Genomic DNA, 24946 nt, shown 5'->3' on the forward strand with positions numbered 1-24946 from the left:
TGTCCACACCTTTAAGGTACAGGTACCTGCATGTGCACTCTGGCGGCCCACTTCTTCCCATCATGTCTAAGCCGCTCCTCAAAACGTATTTTACTTCGCGCTTCCCTCGCCTCAAATGAAGTCTAACCCACATCGCCTTGCACCGCCTCATTTGTAGTCTTACTGCGAGCTCCCAGTGCTAATCTGCCGACTGTCTTTTGGTTAACCTCCAGTCCCGATAGGATATCTGAATTAACCATAATATGTCATTAGAGAACGTGAACGGTGGTACCATCACCCCTTTCCAGATGCCTCGTACTACCTCGTAATCCTTGTATCCTGTATTTAATTATTGTATTATATTGTATTAGTTATTGTATTAATTTTTTGTATTGTATTGCATTTAATTATTGTATTATTGTATGTTTCATTATTGATGCGTTTCGTCTCTCTTTCAGTTTCCCTTTCGTCTCCCTTTCAATACACTGCGACCGCAGCGCCGCCATGCCAACTTTACACAAACTACGCTTCGCGGCGAAGCAGGCGCGGAGCCGGCGGCTCGTCCCGCTCAGATTCTTCTATTATAGTACACTCTAATTACCTGCGCAGCTATCATTATCACCATCACCATAACCGCCGCCTAAACACGCAGAAAATCGCAAGTCTTGCTTGCGCAGTCGGTGCTGCACTGTTCACCAGACCATTGTATTATCATCATCACCTGCGCAGCTATCATTATCGTCAGCATCATCACCATCATCATCATAACCGCCGTCTCAGCACGCGCGGGAAATCGTAAGCCGCGCTCGTGATCGCGCGGCCTACGAGCCCCGCGAGGCGAGAAGAAGAGGAGAGCTCATCTCGCGCAGTCAGTTCTGCCAGCGTTCGGCGACTTCACCATCTCTTCTGGCCAGCCCCGTCCTCGGAACCGGTCAAGGTGAGCTTGCGGCCGCCCTCGTTGGCATTCTTGAAGCACAGGTTCAATAGGAACGCGTTCGGGATGGCTGTTCCGGGAGATCCAGAAGCGATCGAACACTGGCCGCACCGTGGGTGACCGTAGTCGCTCTGTCAGATGCCGAGACCGCCATTTTGCACACTGCTTTCGTGACCGCCTCGATAACGATTGCTAGTAATCACGCAGACAGGCGGGTAAATTGTTCTTGAAAACATTTCTCTTGACGCCATTGGGAAAAGCCCCCGCGGGCGAAGAAGCGTTGCGCTTTTCTATCGAAAGGTAGTGAGAATTTTCGTAAGACGTATCCCACGGCAGTCGCATCTGATTGGCTGAGCACGCCACACGGATATTCTCTGGGACAAATATTCTCTGAAAACTCGCTGGTACAGTTGCTCCGGTGGCGCTGCGATATACCACTTACTTTTACATAAGAAGGCTCAGGTTCAGGTCCGGCAATGTATAGAAAGGTTTTGTTGTGTTGTTTCCTTTGTCGTTGCGCTGGGTTAAATGGGCCCCGAGTTGGATTTCAAAGTGACTTTGTTTGTGTCAGAAATCTTCTCTATAGTTCTTTAAAAGAACTGTTTTTTGGCTCGGCGGCTTGCGATGACGTAGGGTGCGTTCCAATTTCCCCCTTAGACGGCTTCGTAGCGCGATGTTGGTGCAACTAAAGGATGTCTACATTCTCTTGAAAACATTGTGGATTGACGTTTTGGGGAGAGAATAAGTAGAATCAGCTGTGTATTGTAGTAGCTTAAATATTAGTATATTGCTTCAACTTTTTTTTAACATTGTGTATGCTATGTTAGGTTTCATTGGTGGTGTGGGCCTGGATTTACACGAAGCTGGCTTAATGGAGTGAGGTATTTTTCGGGATTTCTTGTTTGCTCTGAGAACCATTATTCAGTCATGTGGATATTGTAAATATTGTTCGTGCTTATGCGGGGGTCATAAACGTGTGGGTTGTACCCACGTAAAAGTGTGAACCTTTTTTTCAACAAGTTGGCCTGCTAGACGTCTCACTTTCTTTTTTTTTTTTTTTACAAATTTATCAGGCTTGTGCAAATACATTGCGCAGCTTTTTGCATACTCGCTGAAACTTTAGTCAGATATGATTGATTGGTTGATTGATTAGAACTGATTGGTTGATGGCGTTTAACGCGCCGAAACCTCGCAAGTTATGAGGCGCGCCGTAGTAGAAGGCTCCGGATAATTTTGCAAAATTAATCCGGAGCCTTCGCCTACCCCAGGTGGGCATGACCACATGGGCATCTTTACGTGCGCCGAAATCTCGAATACACGGGCGTTTTTGCTTTTCGGCTACATCACAAAAGCGGGCGCCGCGGCCGAGAATCGAACCTGCGTCCTTGTGCACAGCAGCACAACGCCTTATTATCCACTCAGCCACCGCGACGGGTTAGTCAGAATTTTTATCCTATTCGACCATGCATATGCTATTACCAGAACACCGCGAATAGACGCGCCGTTTTAAAGATATACTGAAAATAGGCCATACAGACCAGTCTTGATATTTTATTAGAGCAATTAACGCTCTTATTCGGGCTTTGAATAAACATGAAGCTTCTGCATAGCCACAGCCGGGCTAGAGCGGCGGCCTGCGCGCGTTCCGGTACGGCCTTCGCAAGGAGCCCAGTTCTTGCCTGCCGCCGCTGCGGGGAGCCGGCGCTGCGAGCCCACTCTGCTTAAGATCCCTAAAATTGCTAAGGTAGCGCCAACTGCTCCCTCCTTCTCCGCTGCCCTCCTCTTTTTCTCTCCCCTCACCCGCGGCGCCGTGGTCCCTTTAACTATGGTCCCTATTTCTAGGGACCATACTTTAACTACGCGGCGGGGCCGCCATTTTTGTTGGTTTCCTCAAAGCAGACGCCCTCGCAACGCTTCGGGCCGTTCGCTGCAGTTTTTCGTGCAGTTTGCTCTTGTTTTCGCGCCGCAATCGCTCTTTGGTAGCATTATAGCATTTCTAGAGCCCCGTTTTACAACACGCATTAAGTGAGGCTGTTTTGTTGTATATTTTTGTCTAGAAGGGGATATTTGCGGGGTGGATGCCGCGGGCGCATGCGGACAGCGCGGTGTTTGTTTACGTGTGCGGCATGCTCAGCATAGTTCGTAAACGCGAAAGGATTGAACGTGGACGTTTCAAACTGCTCTGTTACATAGTATTTCTAGAGCCCCGTATTAGCAACTAAGTGAGGCTGTTTTGCTGTATATTTTTGTGTAGAAGGGGATGTTTGCGGGATGGATGCCGCTGGCGCACACACGGACAGCGCGGTGTTTGTTTACGTGTGCGGCATGCTCGCAGCATAGTTCGTAAACGCGAAAGGATTGAACGTGGACGTTTCAAATTGCTCTGTTACAGTAATTCCGTTCTTGCATTTGCGTGATTAAGTTGTGGTCGTGCAAGCGCTGAACAGAGGTCTTGCGAATGGTTCGCGGTGACCTTGGTTCGCGGCAGTTCAAGCGCTGCGCTGGCTTTTTTGCGTTCGCGTTTTTTGCGTTAGTTGTAGATCATTAGGCAGCGCTCCGTATGCGTCCAGCATTAGCTACTGACATTCATGCCACCTTTATTCCGTGCACTTTCGGGTGCTTTGACGCTGTTGCAAAATATGTCACCTTCACGTCGTTATAGGCTGCTGTCAGGGTCAAAGTTCTCGCGTCTCCTCGTTGGCCTCGCCCATGACGGCTGTACTTTTGGCAGTGCGTCCGTGACATAGCAATGTTCGTGCGATTGGCGTTAACAATTACTTCGAGTAAGATCCTGTCGGGCATATCTGGAAATGGCTGGCACGAAGAACGAGCAGTTAAAGAATGCGCTCACCTTACAATTAGCTGTAGTGCCCAATTCTAAAATAACTACCGTATTCCAAGGCCAGAAGCGCGCTAACAAGCGCAACTGTGAATCCTTTTTATGCTGTACAGCTAACATTGATTTATGTGTGGGCTTTGATAAATTACAGCTTGCTACAGCCGAGCTGGCCGTGACTGCACTGACCTTATTCGAGCAGCCGAAGGCACAAACACTCGGCATCCCAAAGCTACATAAAGTGACGCCGACGCAACACTTGTTTGAAACGAGCAGCTGACTCTTCGGTTATCGGTTGTTATACGCTCGCGGCTTCGATAAGGCCTGCTCCGAGGCAGCTGAACCTAAAATGGCGAATTTAAATGGGAAGTGGCGGCGAAGAGAAGAAAAAACAACGCGGGGACGAGGTACTACGTCACTGGCCGTTGGCCAATGGCGCGCGGCGTTCTCCGGCGAAAAATAAAATGGCAAAAAAACGGAGGAAAGGATCGCGGGCGAGGGCGAAAGGCGGCGAGATCTAAAGATGGCGCTACCTTAGTAATTTCAGGGACCTTAACTCTGTTGATGCGCGCGTCTCCCACTCCGCGGGCAAGCTATGCGCAGCTGCTGCTCTTGTTTTCTTTTTCTTTTTTTTGGTCCTGGCTACGGTCCTACGCAAAATACGGGAAAGGGGGGCTGTGGTAGGAAACAATCGGCGAAGACATGCTCATCAACGAATAATGACTTCGGATAATTATTCCGACGCACCAGCCATACGTGCCTTCGATGTATGTACCCAAATTCTCCAAAGAAATTGAAATATTTGGAAAAATAGACAAAGCACTGAATCACCCATAAATTGTTACCTTTGGCTCTTTCTGTTGTCTTGTTTTCTTTTTATTGGCTAGATTTCGGGGGAAACCCCAAGGCGGAGTAAGTTTCTGGGAAGAAACATTTGACCTGCACCTCAATGCAGCAATCAAATTTTCCTTCGCTTGTTTTGTTTTATTTACTTTTGTGGTCCTTCAGGTCCCCCCCTCCCCCCGAACTGAAATCCTCAGTACTCAGCTGTTGTGGGCACCCGCCACTGAGTGCATCGCAGCAAAATATTTCTAATCTTGCTCTAAACTCGTAAATGATTCGTCTTTGCTAGTTTCAATGTTTCGGGTTCGTATGCAGTTTTCGCGTACATTGCTTAGAGAATACTCTAATTGTCATAGGTTACTTACTAAAAGTAGCACAGCAGCTGTTAAGGTACCATGCCGGAGTACGGTTGCCACCTTTTCCCGAAAAAAAACCCCGGCCCTTCGAGGGGGGGGGGGGGGGGGGGTGGTATATAGAATTTTTAATTTGTGATGAAAAAAGAGACGCCATGTTTTTGCCATGCAGTGCCCTTTATTGTAGCGCTTTCTTAGAGAGGAATCAACATAACCTTTGTACTGAAAGTGATTGAGAGCTTTGTTATTGCTCTGTATGTTCTTCACTGAAAAGTAACCGCAATTGCTGACCGCGGCGGTCGCATTTCGTTGTTTTGTTTCTCCCCTCAGGCAGCGCGCTCGCCCGCATATTTTCTCTGCTCGCGTGTCTTTGCACTTAAGCTTGTCGACACATATTTATCGTCTTAGTTGCTGAATTGACGATTATAAAACGCCAAAACGGACATAATCACGGCACGAGGGCCAATAAACCGGGCTATGACGGCCGGTTTTAAAGGGGCCTTGAATAGGTTTCTGAAGGCCGCCATTTTAATCGCGCAATCGCTAGAGTACCCCTTCCCGACAATGTATACCAAATATTACACCTCTGCGTAAAGCAGGGGCCGCACAAACACGCAACAAAGGTGCCTTCTTTCTTCCTTGCTCACCTACCGCTTCCTTGCCGCCACACTGCTCCGCTCTGACGTGCGACAGAGCGCTTGTGACGCACCCGTGTGACGCACGAAGCTCTCAACAGTACGGCTGCGCTATTGGTGGGCCCCGTTAAATGCTGTAGCCAATCAGCGTACCCGGCTGTGTGAGAAAACGCGGGCGCGCGGCGCTCCTGCACCGGCGGCACGGCACGGACGAATGTAGATCGTCGCCATCGGTTACACGAGCTTAGCCGAGTTTGTTTACAATGTATGAATAACGCTGAAAAAATTCCCCCGCATTTCCCCGAAGGGGAGTATGAGGAAGTGCGAGGCACGGGGTGATGCTATGAGGGGGAGTTTGTTGAAGTTTGGTGGCATTTTGCCCGTTAGTTACATTAACACCCCCTCGTGATCACGTTCGGCTTAACACGCCTCGTTTGTCCCTCTGCGGAAATCTTGGTGAATTAACGTGTATGTTCGAGAGATGTTCGAGAGGGAATGTAATCACGCACACACACACACACACGCAAAGTAAAGTGAAACGACAGTATTTATTTCAGCACTTGTTTGTGTTGTCGTTGTCCTCGGATCGAAACCTGGCGCCGGATGCTGTTTTTTTTTTATATAGTGTAGTGGCCTGGCTGGCGCGCCGAGAGAGGGTGTTGCGAGCTGGAGAGTAGTAAAGGGGCTTTAGGAGAGTAGGCGAGGGGGGAGAGGAGGCGCTATGCGAGCGCCCTCACGCGTCGGAAATCCGGCGCCGTTGCTAGGCACGGTAGCTAGCTCCGTTGCTAGGCTGCGGACGGAGGACGGCGGTGGAAGCAGGAGTAGGCCCGACTAAGAAGTGCTTCGCACTTAAAGGGGTCCTGAAATGCCTTCCGCCGATGCATGGATGTACATGTAACCAAATAAAGCAATGTATTAGCAATCTCCTCCTGCAAGAATTTTGTTAAAGCGATGAGTATTAGCTGAGAAATCGTAAATCAAAAACCGCGAATTATCGTCGCGCAGTATTTCCTCCTCCTTTCAACTGTTTCTTCGCTGTTGGCCTCCCCTCCCATGATGCTCCGCTCCTCAGAGGTGACGAACTTCCGCTATTGCGCTCCCACAGACTGCCGTCTGCTACGGGCCAGCTCTTTCGGCTTTTTCATCTCTGTAGACACCATGGACACAGGCTGGAAAAGCGAACGAATGACCTGGCCGCATGTGTGCGGCCTGGCCTTGCCCTTTCGCGGTGTACGTAGGTGCAGTTGGTATCGGCGGCGAACTCGCAGCCGCGTGGGGAGAATCGTGCGCTCGTTCCCTTTGGTGCACCGCGCACTGTTTATCCAAAAGGCGCGGTCTCAGATGTGGCCCCGCTGGTGCGGGGTGTTATTTTGCGGTGGTTGTAATTCCTACTACCGGCGGCATGTGAAAAAAGACATTTTCAACCGACACAGAACCCGTGCACAAAACGCGCCGGATCGGATCGCTTTATCAGCGGCGATGAACGTGAAGGCGAAGAGCAAACCAACGCTGCACTCGATCAGCGAGAACCCGTGTTCTGACAAGCTGCACCCGTGTGTTGCATTCAACACTCACGGGAAAGCGTTTGTTTGCACTTGTTTGGATAGTCGTAAAATGTCCAAACACTCCGGCACTCCGCTAGCAGCAGATCAGCCGGCGAGACATTTCGGAAAACATTTGACAGATGGCGCCGTATGCATTAGTGTGTCGCTACGCAAAACTGATGAGACGCTCTACTAAAACTCCCATCGCGGTGTCACGTAGCGGGACGAAAAAATTTAGCGTTTAGCGTATGCAAAGGCCACAAACGCTGTACTAAAACTCTATTAGCAGCAAAATAGCGTGCGTATGTGAAACCGCTTGCGTTTACAAAGCTGCACGCCGAGCGCGTACGTTTCAAACCTAGTGACATCGTTTAAATACACTGGCAAGCACAGTGCGCTGACTTGCCAGTGTATTATATCAACCGTATCAACCAAGTTAGATATCAACCGTATGCTCAGGCGACAAGCAAGAGCTTGTTTTATGTGGGGCGGAGATTGCGCATAAAGGCCCCTTCGCACTTGCGACGAAAGCGAGTGAGAGCGGCAGGAATTCCGTCGCTTTGTCGCGCGACGATCGTTTTTGTCGAATGGTCGGGACAAATTTTGGTTGCGCGACAGAATTCCCGTCGCTTTCGCTCGCTTTCGTCGCAAGCGGGAATGGAAAGTTCTGCCGCTGCCGTCTGCTACGCAGCTCGGAGGTAACCGCGCGATCTGCTCGGGCCGGATGAACGCGCACACTCTCGCATGGCAGCGCCCCAAGCGGCAGACGGCCGCGTACATCGCTCCCGGCGCCCGCCTGGAGCGAGCCCGCCCTCGGCACACTAGCCAGTATATTTCAGGCACTATAATGGAGGAAAGATTTTTTGCTTCCGATGAACCTAGTTCTTTGCCCCTGTGTTTTTAAATACGTGAAGTGGTTAGCACGTCGTCCTCACGCAGCTCTGTATCGTCGTAGCATCGCTGATTGTCCGAACGAAGCTTGCAGCTAAGCCAATGCAGCGACCGAAGCTGTGTGTGTGTGTGTGCATCGCCTCCTGTGGGTTGTGGACGCGTTCGTTTCGCGATGAAATGCGACATTGTACTTCTGCGGGTGGATAGTGCTTCCCATGGTCTGGATTATCTTTCTCGAACGACGTACCACTCAACCTCGCATGGGGTATGTGCGGTGTGCCTGGCTAAAAGCCTTCTCGCTTGCGCGCCAGAGTTGTGACTTGCTGCTCGTCCCCGCAAACCGGGTGTGAGGTGAGTGCCGAATTTACGACGGGCAGGAGGAGGCAACTCATCGTCTGTCAATCGCGGTTCAGACTTGCAACGTATGTTGTGACGTTGCGTTCGTTCGAAACGCATCTCTGGATTGTTTTGAAGTTGAATAAAATGTACGCGTCAAACCCGGGCATTCGGCTCAGGGCGTTCTCTGCGATTGCACCAAAGAAGTGCCACGGGACTTTCTTTATGGTACGTACTCACGTAAGATAAAATCCACGTCGTGTTATGGCCGTGTTGCATTCAATACAAACGGTTAAGCGTTTGTTTACACTTGTTTCGTCTGTCGTAAAATGTCAAAGCACTCCGGCACTCCGCTGGCAGATCAGCCGGCGAGCCGATGCTGAGCAGACGACTCATCTCTTTGCCGGAAGTGCGTGAAAAAGCCGCCCAATAGCAGGATGTCTAGCTCATGACGAACATCTGGGAATCGATGATGTAGACATGTGAAGATGGCGGCGTCCAAAAACACGAAGGAAAGGGTGAGAAAAAAGCGACAAACTTTGCAACAAAAGTGTGAGCTTTCCGCTGCGCGTAAAAGAGTAATACTTGGCACAGGTGACGTTGGCGACCCAATCTAGCGATTGCGCTAGTTCATTTAGTGTGCTCAAAATGCCTTTCAGGGCCCCTTTAAAACACGGAGCACCTCTGCGGGCACAAACACCCGCTACACGCGCGACCGCGGCAAGCATCTGCCTGTACGGTAGACAAGCAGCCCACTGTGCGGTGTATGCACGATAGGCATACACCGCGGCAGCTAAAACTTGTCACCGCCCGCCAGAGCGGGACTATTGCTGAAAATCAGTTTGCAAATACGTGAAAGGGGGTGATAATGCAGTGAAAGATTGCGCGGGGGATAGTCGTCGTCGCGGCCTCGCAAAGCAGTGTCTGGATAACTGCGGCGATGCTAAGCCTTTTCCCCGACCTCGGGACGAGATCACCGCGACAGCGCCGCATGCCGAAACGCTAGCGAGCCGCTATAGTCATCGGTGGCAATCTTCAATTATGATCGTAAACGAGCATGTTGAGTTTGGAAGACCCCTATCTTGCCTTCGAACGCTCGTTTCCGCCGACGCGAGCCCAGCCGGCGCGAGGAGCCGTTCGATGCGGGCTGGCCACCGACCGACCCCGCTGAGTGGTAGTGGAGGTAGTATACTCGGTTACAACTCAAGAACGGCACCACCTCATGTAGTGTATCACTCCGCCAAAGCGCCGGACCCGTGACGTCAGTGCGCGCGCGTTTTGAAAGGGGTTTGCTATGAATGCGGGATAGCGCCTGCCTTGTCTCACGCAGTTTGTTTGTCGTCACTGGAGTCGTTTATAAGCATATAAAGTCCAAAAAATAACGGGAACGGCTCACGCCATGTTCAAAATATTCCCAGTAACGCTCTACTTGCTCCGCGCGGAGAAACATCCGGCTACGGTGATAAGGCACAGCGGCAACTTCCGGTGCCGTTCTTAAGTTGCATGGAGGAAAGTTGTCACCGAGTGTAGGAAGTGCTTGGCCGTCGTCTGCTACAAGAAGCGTGACGTACCGCCGAGCGGAGCCAATGGCTGCGCGCTTCTCGACGCAACCCTGTTTCTCTTGGTGTCACCTACCAGGTCTTGCGCCTGGTCGGTGGCATCTTCGCTTCCACAGTGCTTTGGAGACGCGGTGAAGGAGGCAATGCGCCAGGCCTTGTTGCGGGCCCTTTTTAATGAACGATAACTCGGCTAATACTGAACGCTTTTGAACCATTTTTGCGGCAGGACGTTCTTTGTATAGTACTCTAACGATAGCGCACGTAAAATCTCAACCTTTGGCACCCTGTGTAGGACCCCTTTAAGTATGAACCGGCAACCGGCCCGCTGTTTAAAAAAACCGGTCGGGCCGGTTTAAAACCGGGCAGGTGGCAACCCTATGCCAGAGAAAAAGCATAGGTGGATTACAACCTGCGAATTGAAGGGAACGAGGCAGGCTGGAAACGAGTTGATTCCCACAGTTTATTTGGGGCGTAAGATTCACAACCCAAGCCAGCTATCAGCCGTGAGATTTAACTCTGAACGTAAGGCAACTATGAACTGCACTGTAGCGGAACAACATCCTTTCATCTTCTCTAAATTTACCTAGCTGATTAGAAGGGGGGGGGGGGGGGCGCTCTTCCTAGAAGACTTCATAATTTCCCTCGCTCTCTGGAGTGAGAAAATGTCCTTGCGTGTTCAGGATCCCAAACGAAGCCACAAAACAAAGAGAGTTCCGTGATAGGAAATATGTAAAAGCCGTAGGCATAGACTTGGGGATGCACAAATGGGTGGGTGCATTGTCATTCTCTGGCGTGGAGGAGCACAGCCGGGATGACTGTCAACAAAGAAACTCCCTGTTGTCGGATCGAACTGTCAACGAATTTCTCGGCCTCCGCAACTGCAAGGACGAGTTACCATTGACCGCATAAAATGACCTCTATTCGGTAGCATCGATAATCCAATTGAAAAAAACCCACTAAAAATGGGACATTTCTGACAAATAAACACGTCCGACTAATTGGTTAATTAAGATTTTCAACCAATCGAAATAAAATTTTTAATGACGCCCAGCCCTATTTATTACATTATAGTAATAGAATAATGTGCATAATAGTTATAATATTAGTAAGTCTTAACCATTTCTCGGCGGCGGCCAGAAGGGCCCATTGGTAATCCCAGGGAGCGTGTGAAAACACGATTGAATAATAAACTATTGTTAATATTAATATTAATATTATCGTCTAGTGGAATATCATCGTAATACATACAAAAACCCCCCACCTTTCCAGGGCGCACCAACAAATCCGCTCCTGATGCGAATAAGTGGTGAATACAGTTCGTTGTCCGGCGTCGTCGGGCCCTGGCAAAAATTTCGTCGAAGTCCGGCGTCCAGCATCCAGGTTTCGCCGCAATAATATAACAGAGCTACAAAATTCTGCTCCTATATGATCTCTGATGTATCACATAAGTACGAACGCTGCGAAAACAGCCCGCGCGCGCGTAAAACAGCTTCCTAATGCAAGTGCGCAAGGACCAGGCAAGGGAAGGCTCCACCAGCCCCCACGCGGAGAGCGGCGAAACTTTACGTCGAGACTCGTCCGCATTCTTCTCGCCTCCGCTGCTGAGGCCGTATCAACAGAACGCGCGCCGCCGCTATAGCCCGGCCGTTGTCTAGCGCACTTATTTATAGTTGGGAGTGCAGATACGAGTGATTCCGGCAGAATTAAACGTCGAAAGCAGGAGATGGCTACCAAATGTATCCGTCCAGATTCTAAAAACACGAGCCCTTTGCCCAAACATTGGCACTGGACCGAGCCTACAAACTTCTTGTTCAGTAACAGTAGGATCCCGTGATACAGAATAACCGCCGCGTCAGCAGATCAAGCGCCAGCTGGTCAAGATATTTGTTCGTGGCAATTTAATGTTATGTCACTTGGAAACCAGTGCGAGGTGTCATGACCCCTGCGAGTGGCGGACACTTCTACGTCCGGCGTCACACCGGGCACACCTCGGGCGATTCTAACTTCTTCACCACCGATGGCGTGCGTGCAGTCACGCTGTATGTAGCGGTATGTACAGTGTATACATATACTGTATGTAGCGGTATATACGCTCGCGCACTGCGCAGTTTCGTTTCTTACTCTCTGACACTTGCGTTGCCGGCGCGGCATCCCGGCGCGTAAAATCGGAGGAGGAGGCATGCCGATGACGTTGAAATTAAACACCGAACGCTCATCACATCAGAGCACTCAAACAAATGACTATGCGACAGCGGCACCTCCGATCTGTGGCCACGCCGGTGCTTGCAGATCTCAACGGCTCAACCCAATCCATGGCGACCGGAGCGCCGCCACGCCAACTTATCGCAAACTGACCACCTCGGCGAAGCAGGCGCGGAGACAGCGGCTCGTCCCACTCGGATTCTTCTAGTACACTCTAATTTCCTCCGCAGTTATCATCATCACCATTACGATAACCGTCGCCTTAAAACACGCGGAAAATCGCAAGTCGTGCGCAGTCGGTGCTGCACTGTTCACCAGACCATTGTCATCGTTCATCACGATTTCCCGCGCGTTTTGAGATGGCGGTAGTGATGATGACGGTGATGATGCTGGTGACGATGATAGCTGCTATCATCATTGTTACCGGCATCATCATCATAACCGCCGTCTCAAAACGCGCGGGAAATCGTAAGCCGCGCTCGTGATCGCGCGGCCTACGAGCCTCGCGCGGCGAGAAGAAAAGGAGAGCTTATCTCGCGCAGTCAGTCCTGCCAGCGTTCGCCGACTTCGCCATCTCTTCTGGCCAGCCCCGTCCTAGAAACTGGTGAAGGTGAGCTTCAGGCCGCCTTCGTTGGCGTTCTTGCAGCAAAGGTTTCAATAGGAACGCGTTCGGGATGGCTTTTCCGGGAGATCCAGAAGCGATCGAACACTGGCCGCACTGCGGGTGACCGTAGTCGCTCTGTCAGATGCCGAGACCGCCATTTTGCACACTGCTTTCGTGAACGCCTCGATAACGATTGCTAGTAATCACGCATAGAGGCGGCTAAATTGTTCTTGAAAACATTTTTGTTGACGCCATTGGAAAATGCACTCGCGGGAGAGGAACCGTTGCGCGTTTTTAGCGAAAGGTAGTGAGAATTTCCTTAAGAAATATGACACTGCAGTCGCATCTTAGTGGCTGAGCACGTCACCCGGATATTCTCTGGGACAAATATTCTCTAAAAACTCGCTGGCACGGTTGCTCCCATAGCGTGGTGCTATAGCACTTGCCTTTAATGGGACACGAAAGGGAATTTGTCCAGCTCCCGTATTTGCTTGCACAATTAACACACTTTTCATCGTTTATCCAGTGATCAAGTCGGTAATTATTTTATGAAGCCCGAAAGATGGAAAAACTACCATGCGCGGTCTGTGGCGGCCGCACCAACTAAAGAAGTGACGTCGGGAGGAGGTACACCATGATTGAACGATGTCAAGATTAACATTCAAACAAATTTCGGTTTCCGTTCTGTGAAACAACATGCTTGACATGCGACGTCATCATTGGATGGGCATTGTTATCTCAATAATCGTCATACCGTGCTTCTGCCATGTTGTCAGCCGTAAAATGCCTAAGATAAGCTTCTCAGGACAGCTTGGAATCATAGTAATCGACCTTCGCATTGGATGAACGCCCTCCGTGTCACCGCAAACACTCAAATGCCATGCGCTTTCCCCCCATATTTGGAGCCTGCCTCACTCGTGCGTGTATCGTAAAAAGCGCGTTCGCACCAGGTCAAGGGTGTGCTGATTCTGGCCTGTGCCCACTGCCCGCAAGCAGTCGGTGCTTATGGCAACAGCACGCGAACGAGAACTCGCTAGCGCGTCGGTGTCAGTTTGCGCGCGTTCTGCGAACCCGTTCGTGGAACAGTGAACGTTACAGCCCAATAATGGGGAACTCAGTATATGAAACCACGGTCGAAAACGAAAAAAATCAATTTACAAAGAAAAAGAACGCATCCTCGGAGATTCGAACTTGCGTCTTTCTCCAGACCACTCGGTCACGGGCCAGCGCTGCCGACGTTGGAAATATGAGGTATATAATGTATAACTAGTTTATACTTTTATTTAGTTATAGAATTTCAAGCAGCTTAAGTGACTTGTTGTATAGCGCTCGTGCAGTAAGCATCCCCCAAATTTCCAGAATATCTCACGTCTAGCAATTGCATTTCTTAGGCGGAAAAGCGTTCGAAGATGCATAGTCGTGCCGCTGACCGCTGTGCTTCTTCACCCAGATCAAAAAAGTGCTTCCTATAGCTCCCTAGTTTTGCGCTGTACGGTGAAAGTCTCAGTTGATTTTGTTTTCTTGGTACCTATATTGACTTCGCGGACTTCTCCAGCCTTTCAAGTGGCCTTAATTTTTTCTACTAGCGTAGCAGTCAGCGAAGCGTCGCATGTGCGCGTGTGCACCGCTTGTGTGGAGCGACCTGGACTTGGACCTTGATACGGTGTACGAACTGAAAAACTAAAGAAAGGCACATTCTACCATTCACAAACTAGTCGTGGCTTAGTTTCAACTGAGCGAACGAATTGCGACGACCTGTCGGCAGCCGGTGGACTAAAGGCCGGGCCCACTGGCTCTGTCGGAAGGTCGGCGAGCTGTGCATGCAGTGGCGCAGTCAATCCAAGTTGTTTCCTCCTGACGTCACGCTAAAACGCCACAGAAAATGGGCAAGGAGGCCGATAGGAGGAAAGCATTTTAGAATAAATTCGGGTAAATGCACTCAGAGTGGTAGAAACAAGGCCTATAGACTCCGGAATACAATTTGCTCGAGTAATCCCGCAATGCTTACAAATCACTTCAGTGTCCCGTTATAGGATAGGGCTCAGGTTCGAGTCCGGCAATGTAAAGGTTTTTATAGCTAATATATGTTGAGCTCTTTGACGTTGCGCTGGGTTAAGTTAGGTTTGTTGCAGTTGAGCTGGGTTTGGGTAGGTTATAATTTTGTTTACGTTGGGAGGTAACGTTATTAAGCGAAGTTTATTCCAACCAGCTATTATGGAAAGTGCCGTGAGACCCACCGTGGTGGCTGAGTGGCTAAGGCGTTGCGTTGCTGAGCACGAGGTCGCGGGCTCGTTTCCCGGCCGCGGCGGCCACTTTTCTGATGGAGGCGAAAAGCAAAAACGCCCGTGTGTACGAGATTTCGGCACACGATAAAGATCCCCAGGTGGTAAAAATTAATCCGGAGCCCTCCACTACGGCGCGCCTCATCGTCTGCGTTGCGTCGGCGCGTTAAACCCTACAACCAATCAATCAAACTGCCGTGAGAATTTTCCGGAGGCAATTCTCACTACTGCCGGGAGATTAGACGCAGCCTTTACGAAAAGATGGCTTGTTGTCGGACAGTGTTCTTGCGGGATAGCATCGCCTCCTCTGTCCTATCATGCAGATCTTGGGCTATTTTCATCGCGTGAGTGATGTGTACATGCATATATATATATATATATATATATATATATATATATATATATATATATATATATATATATATATATATATATATATATATATATATATATTTTTTAATATACACATTTTCTTCCAAAGACTTTTTTCCGCCTCGTGGTATGCGAAATTCAATCTTCTATTTTTCCGAGTGCATATTTGAAATTTTTAACTTTGCGTACTCGTTGCAATACAGACGATCTAAAAAGTAAAAAAAAATATCGACGCAGCTTTTTTACTTTAGAGCTCGTTGGCAAACAACTCGTAAAAAAATTGATCTCAGCTATTCAAGCAAAGCTTGTATTTTACTTCCCAACTTCCCAGCTCATTTATGCAAAACCAAGGGGTGAAAACGGCTTATTTTTTCGCCTTTGTTGTTCAAACATTGCTTTTTTCATATTCACCACCAAATATTTATTACATTTTATTGCCGAGGTCCCACACGTAGCTAGACAACTGACAAAGCTTTCCTTAATTTGGCATTGCTCCTTTACTGATATCTATGCTGCTTCTACCCATGGTAACACATTTCTTTTGGCGAAAACTACCTTCTAAAATAATAGGAACCACTTTCGAACTTAAATAGCTGAGGAAGTTAAATAAAACATGCTTTGCCAGGAAAAAGTACATTGACTTCGGGCATGCGAAAAATTCATAAGCAATACTGCTCTGAGAAGCGATAAGCAGCGAAATTTTAGCACGCAGACAGATTTTAGGTGAAAGGTACGAGCAACTTGTATTTCTTTTCAAAATAGTTCACGACGTCACTCCTCAGAAAGGCACATATATACACGCACACACGTGGCCCCGTTTGCTGGCATTGTCTGCCTGTCGCTTTTTTTGTTGCCCCATTCTCTTTTGCACCTACTCGACCGTGAACCTGTTCCGCACTACGTTTCACAGTGCATAGAAGCGGTGAGGAGATGCGTCGGACAGTGATGTATAGATGCATGTACAGATATCACTCACGGGATGAAAATGGTCCAACATCTGTCAAGAAATTCACATAGCTAGGCATGATATTACAGAGGAGGCGATGCTATCCCGCAAAAACACTGCTCGACAACAGACAACAAGCCATCTTTTCGTAAAGGCTACGTTTAATCTCACGGCAGTAGTGAGAATTACCTCCGGCAAATTCTCACGGCACTTTCCATATATAGCTGGCTGAAATAAAATTCGATGAACAACTTTACCTCCAAACGTAACCAAAGGTATAACCTACCCAAACCCAGTTCAACTGCAACCAACCTAACTAAACCCAGCGCAATGACAAAGAACACAACATATACCGTATTTACTCGCATATTGATCGCACCCCCTAGGAATGTCGTCCAACTTCGATTTTTTTTTTATTTCCTACGCAAGGAACGCACCTTGAAATAGCCGCAGCAATATGTCGTATGTGCGCAAAGTGATATGGTCGTGCGTACCTCTGTTTCCTTCCCTTTTCGAAGAGGACATGGATACGTTATTGAGGGAGACTTGCCGAAATTCACGATATCGGCAAGCATGCATTAAATATTGACGAGGAAGAAACTATCACTAAATGCAGATAACATAATCACAAGACAAAGAAAAAAACGCGCTTAGGCTGCTGAGTCGGCCTGTCGGTTTCGATGTCCCGCACTGTAACAGTGACAGCCACTTATTGGTCGAACTGCTGTTACCTCGCAGCAAACTCGTGCAGGCGCGTTCGGTAATTCATGAAAGCACGGCATTTTGCGTCACTTTGCAAAGCTGCTGGCGGCGGTGTGCGGAGTGTTTATTATGTTTAAAGTTATTATTTGTATTATGTTCATCAGAACTATCGTAAAAATATTTACCCAACGCTTGCTTGCATTTTCTGTGCACAAAACGTTTTGCAAAAAAAATTACCCAGCGTAATGAACGAACCCCTAGATTTTCATCAAATTTTCTGAAAAAAAAGTGCGATCACTACGCAAGTAAATACGGTATTAGGCATAAAAACCTTTCATTGCCGGACTCGAACCTGAGCCCTCTCATTTAAAAGTGTTGTATCACAGCGCCACATCAGCAGCCGTACCAACTAGTTTTAAAGCTTTTTTATTGCCTAAAAGTCAGGCCTCTAATCATCATCTATTACCTTCGCAGCTATCATCATCACCATCATCATAACTATCGCCTTAGAGTGAACTAGAATAAGGGAGCGCGGGAAATCGCAAGCCTTGCGCAGTCGGTGCTGCACTGTTCCCCTGTCATCATTCATCCCCTGCACAGCTCTCATCGTCACCAGCATTATCACCATCATCATCATAACCGTCGTCTCAAAACGCGCGGGAAATCGTAAGCCGCGCTCGTGATCACGCGGCCTACGAGCCTCGCGAGGCGAGTAGAAGAGGAGAGCTCATCTCGCGCAGTCAGTTCTGCCAGCGTTCGGCGACTTCGCCATCTCTTCTGGCCAGTCCCGTCCTAGGAACCGGTCAAGGTGAGCTTGCGGCCGCCCTCGTTGGCATTCTTGAAGCAGAGCTTCAATAGGAACGCGTTCGGGATGGCTTTTCCGGGAGATCCAGAAGCCGCCGACCCACCCGAACACTGGCGGCGCTGCGGCCGACCGTAGTCGCTCTGTCGGGTACCGAGTCCGCCATTTTGCACACTGCGTTCGGGACCGTCTCGATAACGATTGCTAGTAAGCACGCAGACAGGCGGGTAAATCGTTCTTGAAAACATTTCTCTTGACGCCATCGGAAAAAGACCGAGCGCGAGGAAGCGTTGCGCGTTTTTAGCGAAAGGTAGTGAGAATTTCCGTAAGAAGTATCTCACGGCAGCCGCATCTGATTGGCTGAACACGCCACCCAGATATTCTCTGGGACGAATATTCTCTGAAAACTCGCTGGTACAGTTGTTGCTGTGGCGCTGCGGTATAGCCCTCACTTTTAAATGCGAAGTCTCAGGTTGAGTCCTCACTATTAAATGCGAAGTCTCAGGTTGAGTCCTGTAATGTAAAGGTTATCTTGTGTTATTTGTCGTTGCGCTGGGTTAAAGGGACCCTGAGATGTATTTCAAAGTGATTTTGTTTGTGTCATAGTTCTTGTAGAAGCAAGTCCAAAAATACTAAGCATATTTGATCACGCTACTAAAAGTTATTACCCTGACAAGGCTGAACTATTTGTTGGCTTCGCGGCTTGCGATGACGTAGGTGCTGTCTTCGCGGACAGCACGCCGTATTAAGCACCGTTCCAATTAGAACGAAGCACTGCTTCGAGGAGACGGGAGCCGAGGAGACGACGTAACGGGAGCCCCGACGTCAGCAGTTTTGGAAGAGGCAATCAAATTGTCATGCTAATGCCGATGTCGTAAAGGCATCTGTTGCGAGCTTTTTTTTTGCGTGCAAAGCCTAAAATTGATTCCAAATATAGAATGCTGATTTTCTACGATGGAAAGTTTATGGGATAAAGCAGCCTGCCAAAGTCGGGAAGGGTGGTCCCAACAACAATTCGGGTTCAACGATACCATCCTACTCACCGAGGTTGCACCTATGGACCCTACACATTCCTCCGAATGGGCAACAACTTCTCCATTCAACAGGCTTGCCAATTGACCCGTCGAGCCCCTGTATCACAGCGCCCCCACACCTTCTATTACTTGGGAAGACATTACCCAGTTTTACCAGACCACCAGACAAATTCCCCTCACGTTGCGACGTTTACAAACCGGAAAATTCGTACACCCGCCACGAATGCATTTATTTTTTCCCAGGCATTACACGGCTCAGTGCAGAGTTTGTAGCCTTCAAAGTATACTCGTGGAATGTGCTCACAACCGGCCTAACTACTACCATCCACACGTTGCTACAGGACGCCTTTGCTGCTCAGCCACCGCGGGGGGGGGGGGGTTATGGAACAATTGAATGGCTTTGTTCAGCTGTTAGCGCCTTTGTGCCATAGTGGACAAAAATATTTTTGATTTTTCTGGCGTAGATACAGGCCTCACATGTCTCCATTGGAAATTATTTACATTTATGTAAAACTTTGTGGTGCCTATATTTACATTGGAGGCCTCAACGTTGCATTGCCTACATGTTTTCGGCGTCTAGAACGCGCGTTATTTTGCCGAAGTCAAGCCTCTAGTCGTAATCTATCAGCTGCGCAGGTATCATCATCATCATTATAACCGTCGCCTTAACAGGCGCGGAAAATCTCAAGTCTTGCGCAGTCGGTGCGGCACTGTTCACCAGATCATTGTCATTGTTGATCACGATTTCCCGCGCGTTTTCAGATGGCGATTTTGATGATGATGGGGATGATACTTGTGACGATGATAGTTGCTATCATCATCATCACCATTATAATCATAACCGCCGTCTCAAAACGCGCGGGAAATCGTAAGGCGCGCTCGTGATCACGCGGCCGACGAGCCTCGCGAGGCGTGAAGAAGAGGATCATCATCTCGCGCAGTCAGTCCTGCCAGCGTTCGGCGAGCTCGTCATCTCTTCTGGCCACGCCGATCCTAGTAACCCGTCAAGGTGAGCTTGCGGCCGCCCTCGTTGGCGTTCTTGCAGCAAAGGTTTGAATAGGAACGCGTTCGGGATGGCTTCTCCGGCAGACCCAGAATCCGCCGACCTACCCCAACACTGGCGGCACTGCGGCCGATCGTAGTCGCTCTGTCAGATACCGAGTCCGCCATTTCGTACACTGCGTTCGTACCGTCTCGATAACGATCGCTAGTAATCACGCAGACAGGCGGGTAAATTGTTCTTGAAAACATTTCTCTTGACGCCATTGGAAAAAAGCACCCGTGGGCGACGAAGCGGTCGCGTTTTTAGCGAAAAGTAGTCAGAATATCCGTAAGAAATATCTCACAGCAGTCGCATCTGATTGGCTGAGCACGTCCTTCGCGTGCTTGAGAAGCTGACTGGAATATGCAAGTACGATATTGTTTACGGAAATGATGTACGATATTCCGATGTATTTTATGTGCTTCCTACTTTGTCGGAAACGATGCTAGTCTCGCGTTGCTCAGTCTTTTTTGTACAAGCGAGGGTTTTTGGGAATGTTTGTTCCGGAGACAGTTGCTCTTGTGGCACCGCGGTATAGCACTTACTTTGAAATGAGAGGGCTCATGTTCGAGTCCGGCAATGTAAAGGTTTAGTTGTGTTGTGTTCTTCGTCGTTGTGCTAGGTTAAAGGGTCCGTGAGATGGATTTCAAAGTGATTTTGTTTGTGTCGGAATTCTACCCTATAGTTCTTTAGGAGCAAGTTTAAAAGTAGTGAGCGTATTTGTTGGCTCGATGGCTTGCGATGACGTAGGGTGCGTTCCAATTTCCCCCTTAGACGGCTTCGTTGCCGTCTTCGCGGACAGCACGCCATGTTAAGCCCCATTCCAATTTGAACCAAGCACTGCTTCGAGAAGACCGCATCAATTGTGCGTTCCAATTCGTGGACAGCTTGGTAGACAGCTTACGACAGCGCCACCTTTTTGCGTAATAATTTTGGAAAAAAAGCACTTGTTCTGTTTTTGAAATATTTACTACAATTTACTAGTGTTGAAGATGACTGTTTAATTTTTAAATCACGTAATGTTTGTAATAAAAGTGTGTGAATATCAAGTTTTTTAAATACGAATAGAATACGAATATCTAGCTTAGAATATCGGATCGAATATCAAAACATTAAGGGGGGTTGTGTCTTTCAAAATGAACCTTTTGATATTTTAGTGGGCTTTTATGAGAATTAGCACAGCAACTGGAAATGCTGAAAAAAACGCCATAAAAAGTTTAAAGTAATATTTTAAACTTTTTAATTTATAGAATTTTGTTTCTGTCCGCCTTGTACCGAGATTGAGTGGCCTGTAAAATGATAGAAAACTTGTTCAACGTACTTCGCATTCGGAAATGAATGGACGAGGTCGTGAAAGTCTTATTAGAACACAATTTTTTTAGTTTGCAGTTTTTAGAGGTGAATGTACAACAGGCATAGAGACAATGGATGGACATTTGAATAGAAAATTCACAAAAAGTAAACCTGAGAAACCAAGAGTGTCACAACCCGAACTGTTCATCAAGGAATGTAGCGCAAAAAACGGGATCAAATCATTAAATAAAATAAAAATCATTAAAACAAGAGGCAGGTGGCAAAAAAAAACTGTTTTGAGAAAACGGGTTCCGAAGTTGACAAATAGATTTCGTTCATCAAAAGTCGCTAGGCTTGTAGCCTTTCGTGGCTTTTTAACACGGGGCTTCTGGAATTCCTTGCCTTGAAAGTGGAGTTCCTTTTGCATCCTTTTTCTTTCCATAAAAGATCAATTTCAGCTTCGCTGTGACGAGTACACAGCCCAGTTTGCGGACCTAGGGGGGGAGAAGGCTTTCAATGCAAAGTAGGTTAGCAGGTTGCTGGTATTGCACTGCAAAACTTCCCTCTGCAGTGATCATGACAACAAATTAAGCACTCTTTTTTTTACTGAAATTTGAAAATTGAGCGTTGACTTTTATGCTTTGTAGCCTTGCCTGAAGAGCAGCTGCTTACGTGCAGGCGTTCATTGCTAAAAGTTTACGTACCACAAGGGTAGAAATGAGCTACTTTGAAGCTTGGTATAATATTCTCATAACTCCAACTTCAATACATGGACATTTTTTGACCCGCCGCGGTGGCTCAGTGGCTAAGGCGTTGCGCTGCTGAGCGCGAGGTCGCGGGTTCGATTCCCGGCCACGGCGGCCGCTTTTCTGATGGAGGCGAAAAGCAAAAACGCCCGTGTGTACGAGATTTCGGCGCACGATAAAGATCCCCAGGTGGTCAAAATTAATCCGGAGCCCTCCACTACGGCGCGCCTCATCGCCTGCGTTGCGTCGGCGCGTTAGTAAACCTCACAATCAAATCAATCAATCAATCAATCAAATCAATCAATCAATAAATCAATCAATAAATCAATCAATAAATCAATCAATAAATCAATCAATAAATCAATCAATAAATCAATCAATAAATCAATAAATAAATCAATAAATAAATCAATCAATAAATCAATAAATCAATAAATCAATAAATCAATAAATCAATCAATCAATAAATCAATCAATCAATAAATCAATAAATCAATCAATCAATAAATCAATCAATCAATCAATCAAATCAAATCAAATCAAATCAAATCAAATCAAATCAAATCAAATCAATCAATCATTTTTTGGTACTCTTAAAATTCAAGCCAATGCATTGGTATTATTAATTTCCCTAAAACATCAATTTGTTGAATTCCACGACTGTAAGGTACATTTTTAACGCTGTCAACACGTTCTTCCTAACTCAGACCAGTTTGCATGATTACTTGAAGTGCACGGGAAACATTGCGCGAGAAAGCGATATGGCTCACCCGCATCGCGGTGCTCGTATACCGCAACATGTCACACTTTGTTTACCCCTGACATGGCCCGTCAGGTAGCTCTTAAGATGAAATCTAAAGTCACGGCAATTATCATAACTACTGCCGTTCAATCGCACCAGGTTGCGTAGTCTAGCAATGCTTTAAAGGAGCACTGACACCAATTTTTGGCGTTAGTATTACTGCGCAGTTCGCTTGCTTCACAGAATACCCTGGCTGAAATATGAGCGGCCTACGACGCGAAGAACATAGTTCAATTGGATCTCATTTATCGCGCCGACGGAGCAGCGCGCGGAGCGGCACTCTGCAAATGGACATCAGCGTGACAGTGCACCCCGTGAAGCCGAAAGAAGTGACGCGACAGCGCTCGTCAAAAACTCGTGACGTCACTCCACGCGCGCGGCCCCATGGGCGGCGAGCTGGCGCAACGCCCTCTCAAGCGGGCGCCGGTGACGTCCGCACAAAGCGGTGAGGTCAGGCCGGGATTCTGTCATATGCACCGTTCGGGATGAGTGCGCGGGAATTTGAAACAATTTTCAGGCCGTTCAATGTAATTAACTAACGCGCGCTGAAGTTTTTGAAGTGCTGTTTCAGGTTCGCCAGACCATTAAGCATCGATAAAATCATTAAAAGTGTAACATAGTTTTCGTGGCAGTGCTCATTTAGCGCACAGTTGCTACGCCGTGCGCGCCGAAGGTTTTGAAGCGTCGCCCGTTTCTTTCCCAAGGCTAAAGAGCATAGTGCCAAACTTAGCAATAACTAAGCGTGTAAGCATCGCAAATAAGGCGAAAAGTTCACTGCGCAAACCGCTATCACAAGCGCGCACACCGTGTTTCACCCTCTGGGGTAAAGTCACGCGCACCACGAAAAGAGTTTGGTGGCCGATCCGCCTTCGAGCCACGCAACCTCCCGTAATATGGATTGTGATCTCAGGCATTACCATCGCGATAATGTATTTGTTGAATACCACAGCAGATAAAATGATTTAACAGAAACTTGGCCGAGCGAAGCGGTGCAAATGCACTCAGAAACGCGCATTACGCAGTTCAGGTGGCCGCCATCTTGAAATGCCGCTGCGACGCCCAATCACGAGAGCCGTTTCAACGCGCGCCCGCAGAAAGGCGAACCCCGCTTCAGCATATATATCTCACTTCGTTTGTGCGCCTTTGTTTTTCTTCCATTCGTGCGTTTGTGAATGAACGAAGATAAGAGGCGGTAAGGACCGGAAAGAGGGTCGCTCGGCCGATCCAATGGTACCAAAATGGCCGTGATCGTCGGCAGTGTTGCGGAGATACAGCGCTCCGAAAATTGCCGTTTTTCCGCCCATTTGCGCTGACATTGTGCCACTTTGCGACGGTTTTCGGCGGAAAAACTTTGCAAATCCATAGAATAGAAAACATAGAAGCCGAATATTTGGCTTTCAAGAAAACGATGTTGTGGCCCTTTTTTCCGAAGTTGAAAGACGTGTCCCTCCTTAAACTAATCAACCCATAATAGCCGATTATTCCAACTCGTTCGAATATTCGAAGCATTTCGAATACGTAGTCTTCGAAGCGAATACGAATATATTGCCGCGAACCATGTTCGGGTTTGTTTATTTATTGTTTGTTTTTAATGCCCGGCCGCGCCCGGCTGTGTTATCTGTGTCCCATGGGAAGCGCGTGTTCCATTCTTTATTTTTATGCCGCACGGGCTATCTCATTCAGATAAGCAGAGTGTTTCGCCCTAACGCCGCTAGCCCAGAATAATCTTCGGTGATCTACAATGTTCTGGATGCGAATCGACGGTTCCAGAAACTCTCGCGCCGAAAGATAAAAGCCTGCACAGCAGACGCCGCGGCAGTCGATTCTGCGACGCTCGCCGACGCACGTACGTCACGTTGTTGACCACTGCTTCGCCGCCTCTGTATTCTTTTTAGTTGTTAGGGGAGCACAAGTTCGCTCCAATAAACTTGTTTCTTTTCCAAACAACTGCGTCGTCCTTGGCTTCGTGACAATATCATATTTAATATGCGAGTAATATTCGATATTTTCTAATGTTCGCACATTCCTAGTTTTTATTAATAACGGTAATATTATTTACGAAACATGCTGCTTGCGTTTCTCAACATGTCTGCTACGAGGCTGTCGTCTGCGTTGGTGTTGCGTTTGGGACGGCGGCGGCGTCAAATTGTATTCCTGTAGACGTCTAGTTTCACTGCTTCGCAAGCTGTCTACCAAGCTGTCTGCGAAT

At 48.1% G+C, this 24946-nt stretch overlaps 1 protein-coding gene across 2 annotated transcripts in view; it reads left to right on the plus strand.

The window, feature by feature from the left end:
• The first annotated feature begins 640 nt into the window (after positions 1-640).
• Positions 641-24946, plus strand: part of LOC144162268 (uncharacterized) — a 196361-nt gene continuing 172055 nt past the window's right edge. The window contains exon 1 of one of the 2 annotated variants that reach the window (XM_077692746.1): positions 641-916. The gene's annotated coding sequence lies outside the window, so the exon portion shown is untranslated. Of the gene's footprint in view, positions 917-17713; positions 17827-24946 lie in introns of those variants that run through there. The other variant, XM_077692745.1, reaches the window with a different exon arrangement.

This window comes from Haemaphysalis longicornis, unplaced genomic scaffold, assembly GCF_048455015.1.
Source record: "Haemaphysalis longicornis isolate Haplotype H1 unplaced genomic scaffold, Haemaphysalis longicornis Haplotype H1 scaffold_12, whole genome shotgun sequence".
In the NCBI taxonomy this organism is placed as follows: domain Eukaryota; kingdom Metazoa; phylum Arthropoda; class Arachnida; order Ixodida; family Ixodidae; genus Haemaphysalis; species Haemaphysalis longicornis.